Source organism: Corapipo altera, unplaced genomic scaffold, assembly GCF_003945725.1.
Source record: "Corapipo altera isolate COAL_440 unplaced genomic scaffold, ASM394572v1 65, whole genome shotgun sequence".
Taxonomy (NCBI): Eukaryota; Metazoa; Chordata; class Aves; order Passeriformes; family Pipridae; genus Corapipo; species Corapipo altera.
The window spans coordinates 6,118,694-6,124,693 of NW_020884891.1; positions in this window are offsets into that span (position 1 = coordinate 6,118,694).

The window sequence follows — 6,000 nt, forward strand, 5'->3', positions numbered from 1 at the left end:
CTTAATGATTGACAAATGCTGCTAAAGCTTTACCAGATCATACACCACACACCTTAGAAACAGGTGTCTATTCCCAGAAACCCAGGGATTTTTCAGTTTGAGCTCCACAGCTGGGGGTGACTCGGCTGGTCATCCTCCCGGTATGTTATTTGTTCCCTTAGCGAGGAGCTAGGTATGGAGGTATCAGGAGGATGGAATCTGCAGATGGAGGAGAATGAAGTGAAATCATCTTGCTGGAGGATGCTTGCTGGTCTTCAGCATGGGAATTAGGGTTTTCTGTTACGGTGTGAGATGTGGTGAAACTCTTCATATGAAGAGAAGCAGTGGGTTTTGTTCAGTTCCATTCTGTGGCTTGCTCATGGGAGACCTCCCTAAGAAGTAGAAGAAAAAAACAACCTAAACCCACAAACAACCCCCTAAATAAGCTTGTCAAAATGTTACTAAGGACATTCCCTGGAAATGAGGTAACTAAAATTTTGGTATAGGCAGATGAAGCAGCCATGGGCTGTTTATAGAGTCAGCAAATTTACTGCTGTCAAAAAAAAAAAAAGAAAAAAGAAAAAAACCAAACAGAAAAGCAGTCGGTATTAATCAAATATAGTTTATTTTGTCAAACACTGCATCCTTTTGAAAATAAACATCTTGGTGTTGTTTTGCTGAGAGCATGCTAGGATCTGAAGTACACATCCATGCCTTGGGGCTGCAAAGGCAAGTGTGCCACAGTCCTTCCCAATGGCTAATGCCATTCCCTTGAAAGCTGCTGTGTCTGGCTCCTGGAGAGGCTCCCAATGGAGCATGTGCCAGCCCTCCAGCCCAAAAGGTTTGGAAAGGAGAAAACATGCTTGTTGCTGTGGGGTTTTTCCTGCTGGGTGCCGTGTGGTGTGGTGAGAGCTGGCACTAGTACCCAGGAGCACTTTGTGAGGAAGGAAGGGCCCCGTTAGGGACTATTCAGGGTTATTTCAGATGTTCCTTGGAGGCCACAGGGACACAGAAGACTTCTCCCAAATGATCCAGGACATTACCAGTGTTGAAAACCAGATTTTTCATAGCAGAAGTACGGATTTGGACTCAACTTCCTAGTTTAGTGGCTGTCTCCTCCCTTGTAGGAGCCCAGTAGAGACCTCAGAGGCTTCTTGCAACGAGTCAACACATTTGGGGATCTCTGCCAGTGGTTTTTGTTTGCTTTCATGTCTTCTTTGCTGCTATTATTTCAGCATGCAAAGATGCTGCACATCCAGAAAGGAAATCACTGCTGGATCCAAGCAGCACAACCACCCTTCGCACCCAGCTCTCTGCAGGGAAATCACCATAAAGAAGTCAAAAAGCCTGCCTGTAGCAGCCTGTATCCCTTCAGTGTCATATTATATTACCATCCACCATGTTAGCAAATGGGAAAATAAACATGAGCTGGATAGCAAAGCAAGAGGCTGTTTAATTACAGATGTGAAGAAGAATGACGTTTGTGTACATTCCATCCAGAAGTGGATTAAAGTGGTGACCTTTCCCGTGGTGCGAAACGGGTTTGTTGTGGAGCACAGGCATCTCATGTCAGTTCAAGATCTGCCAGACATTTTGTTGCCCCTGTTGTTTATGGTTAATGTTGGATGATGTCTCTTGAATCTGAATCTCAGCAGCTGACAGCATTTTCTGAGAACTTGTCATCTGGACTCTATCTAGCAAAATTCCTGGTATTGGGTGTATTTGTTCCCATTTGATGGAAAAACAAAGTTTTATGGAAAAAAAACAAGTAAAGGGAGGATGGTGGCATTAGTGACTCATGATGTTGAGCTGAAACTTGTGGAATGATCCAGGATTTGGCCCAAGGTGCCAGACCCGTGGCATAAGTTACTGCTATTGCCTGTCAGTGTGTGTGGGATAAACACGTCCTGGGTGTGGTAGTCAGCGCAGACACTTTGCCGTGCTGGTGCCACAGAAGCATCGGGGATGGCTTTGCTGTGCTTGGCTTCCTGTGACCGTATCAGAGGACAGGGATACTCTTGCCTGTGTCAGGGCTTCCAGCAAATGCTGGTGGGTTGGAGGGCCAGACTGGGCACCACAGAGCTGGGAGTTGCTGTCTCATGGAGGAGCAGAGGTGCTAATTGGCCTGGGTGATTGCAGAGAGGGTCAGATCAGGTCTGCAGGTGGACACTGGTTTGTTAATGAAGGACCGATGGCAGCAAGGGGGCTGCTCTATTCCTGTAACCAGCAGTTCTTTCCTTGATTGCTGCCTCTTAACAAGGCACAGCTCTGAAAGGATTTGGGGTGGTGCTGCCCTGAGGTCCTGCCAGCCAGCCTACCTGCCTGCCTGGTTTTGGGGAGCCAGTGGGTGCTTTGCTCTGAGCTAGATGCATTTCAGTGCCCAAGGCTGGGGTACAGGGCAGCCCTGTCTTGTTTCCAGATGGCACTGGGGTGAGGGGCAACAGCTGCTGCGTGGACTCATGTTTTTGTCCTCTCACTACCTTAGGATGCTCCTGCAGAGAGCGAGGGAGACCGAGGCCTGGGCTAGGAAATGGTGACCCCCTTTTCAACCATGGCAGAGATAGCACCTTTCTGAGAGGCACAACAGAAAGGAAAGCCATGGCTCCAGGCTGTGCTCTGGCCAGTAGCAATGCTGCTGGGGCCTGGACAAGTCCAGGGGTCCCTAATGCAAGGCTGCTCTGGGAGGCTGCTCCATCAGCATAACAGGGATTGCCTTTAAACTAGGGGTGATCCAGCAGAAAGGTCAGACAGGGAAATGAGCTGGGCTGCACAGGGTGGCTGCATCCCACAGCTTGGAGGCAAATGTTTAGCAGCAGCATATTTGCTGGTGAAAGAATAATTAGAGACATGGGTCTTGCACCTTTTAAACACTCCAAGTCTGCGGACTGCAAAAGCGGAGATGGGATTTGCATGCTGCTTTATTTAGTATTATAAAAGCTGTGCCGTGCTTATGGAAACTACCCTGCAGACACCAAATGTGTGACCACAAAAAAAAAAAAAAGTTTAAAAAAACCCCAGAGATGTGGAGAAAAAACTCTCATCACCAGTGCCCCATCCTGCTCTGGGGCATTGCTCAAGGCAAAGCTATTGCTTCCCCTCATGCTGTTGCTGCGTGATGAGGTTGAAGGATTTCACTACTGATAATTTATGTCTTTTCCCAGGACAGACAAACAAGCCCACTGAAGCTGGGGACTAACTTGTCCCTCTGCAGGGCCACTGCTTAGTGGGGTGGAGGTAACAGGCACAGGGGGAGATGGCAGCAGCTGCCAAAGGTGGTATGAGCCAATGTCCTCAGTTTTGGAGGGCCAAGCAAGGGGTGAAGGAGAGGCAGGAGCACTGGGAGGTCTCAGAACAGGGTGCAGATAGGTTGTGAGCACTGAGGGAAGGAGGGGACCCCGAACTGCTCTGTATGTGGCTGTTGGACTGTCTTGGTGTCACATCCCTCTGCAGAGACCTCCAAAACAGTCACTCACCCTTGGAGAGACCCCTTGTATGTGAGGGCATGATAATAATAACCATAACAGGAATAATAACCATAATAATAACAATGGTAATAATAATAACAACAAGCAGTGCTCTTTAGCTCATCCTGCATGCTTACTCAAACCTCTGTCTGGTTTCTGTGCTTCTTGCCTGAAACTTTTTTTACAGCCTTTGAAGAATGATCATTTTAAGCAAGATATAGACAGATCATTTAATTATTTTTAAGGAGACTGATTGATCCCACTGCCTGATGGGCTGCCAGACTCCAGCTCTGGCGACTGTCTGGCAGAAGCTCCTGGTCATTGTGGTCTTGACCTGCTAATCCAATTCCTAAAGTAGTAACTCAAGGTCCTGATGTTCCTGTCTGCTGACAGTGGGATAAGTGGATTCCCTGACCGCTTTTTAGAGGGCTTTTACCACCTCTTTTACACAGCCTCACATGGTATTTTGGTTCTTGATCTTGTTCCTGACAGCATGGATGGGCGTGGGGATGGTTTGCAGGGCTGCTGGGAGTGCCTGGATAGGCTCTGGGATCCTGAGCACCCCCTGGCTTGTTCCTGTTACTGCTGTGAAACCCAAGGGAAGAGCTGGCTGCGTGAGCAGGGGCAGCCGCGGCTCAGGCAATAAAATCACTGCTGCCGGAGGTGCAAAGAAAGGTCAGAGCAAGGCACAGCCAGCATGTTTTTCAGAGGGTGTCTGGAACACGCAGGAGGGATAAGGGGATGCTGTGCATGTCAGTCTGGCCAAACTTGCTCTGCCCCTTTCAAGGGGTCTCCACCAAAGCTGCTTCTCCCTAGGTAATGTTTGGCCAAGGGATTTGAGCAGTTTGTGGTGCTCCATCCCAAAGCAGTCACAGTTAGACAAAGTGTTAAGCAAAAAATAATTTGTTCGATGTTACTGTGTGATGAGCCCTGAGGTGTTCACAGTGTGGAAAGGTGCTGATGCTTCAACTTCCATCATGTTCCCATGCTCTTTTTCCTGTCAGCCTCCGCCCTTCCATGGGGTCCTGGGCAGGTACACACCAACGTTTATGTCCAGGCTAATTAAGCCCTTTGTTTTATATTTTTTCCACTTGAAAGTGTCCCTCTGAGAGAGGCCGGATGCTCTTGCTTTAGAACCACACTTCTTTTGGGGGCTGAGAACATCCCCAGCCCCAGCGTTGCTATCACAGGAGGGCACCTTACCTGGGTAAACGGGTCATTGCTCCAAACAGGAGGGTGCTGAGGCAGGAGGGGAGGTTGGTGAAGCTGCCCTCTGTGAGGGGTGGCCAGTGAAGGCTCTGCCATATCTCCCTGGCCCTTTGGTGACAGGGGCTCATGTGGGCTGCAGCTCATGCACCTTCGGTGAGCCTATTTTGGGACTGGCTGGCTTCCCACACCCTCTGCTCATCCAGCTGCAAGGTGGACATGCTCTGGAGAGGAGGGACAGCTTGTGGGGCCAGGGATGGAGATGAAGGAACACAACCAGAGGGAGAGGTGGACACAGTGGGGGCTGGCAACTTGCCCATAAGGTCCAAGCCAAGCCTCTTGTCTGTACAACCCACCTCTGGCAAGACACAGACAGCAGCTGCACCACGTCCCAGCAGTGGAGGAGCCCATCCTGTGCTAGTCCTGCAGTTGAGATGTGGCTTAAGTGACTTGGGAGCATGTCTGTGCCTCTGGGACATGTGTGCCAGCTTATGGGCTCTGGAAAAAAACCACGCATAGGAGCTGGTGTCATCATAAATGTCATCCCAGCAGTGTTCAAGCTGGTGAACGAGCCAGGCCTGCCTTAGAAACCAAATTAAATTTAAAGGAATTTTTAAATTAAGAAATAATTAATTTGGATTTCCATTCCTGCCATCTGGTTTTGCATGATTTGGGTGTGAGTTTTCAGTTTTCCCAATGCAGCCATGGGACTTGGGAAAAAAAAAGCAATCTCTTTAAAGAGCTGAGACAACACTTTCAAGTGCCGGGCACTTACACCAAGTATTGTGAAACTTAAATTGCAGGAGCTCAGCATTGCTTACGGTTACTTTCAGACCCGTGTCGCAGAAGAGGAGCAGGCACACAGCTACCTGATGGTTTGCTTTCTCAACCGAAACAAAGATGTGAGTCACAATGAAATTTTCCACAAGGAACATTTTTTTGTCTGTTACTACAAAAAGCTGCTGACTGGCTTTTTTCCCCCCATGTCCATGATTCTGTGGTGAGAATCTGCACCACGGGCTCCACGGGGAATGGTTGTTTTGAGGGTTGTTTTGGGTGGGACAGGGTGGTGAGAGTGCTGCAAAGAGGAGAGATGGCAATTTTGTACACAGGCAGTTTTGGAAGCGAGACATGAGTATGGCACAGAGGGGACATCCCTGGAGCTGCTGTTTCAGACCAAGGTGGAGCCAAGAGGGTACAAATTATGGATATAACAGCCAGCAGGACACCAGGCCCCCCAGTGAAGTTGGTGTTTTGCAGACCCATCACCTCCTTTAAGTCACCCTTCCCCTGAGGAAGGAGATGTGGGCCTATGCACAGCCTTGCACTTGTCATCCTGGGAGGTTCTTCC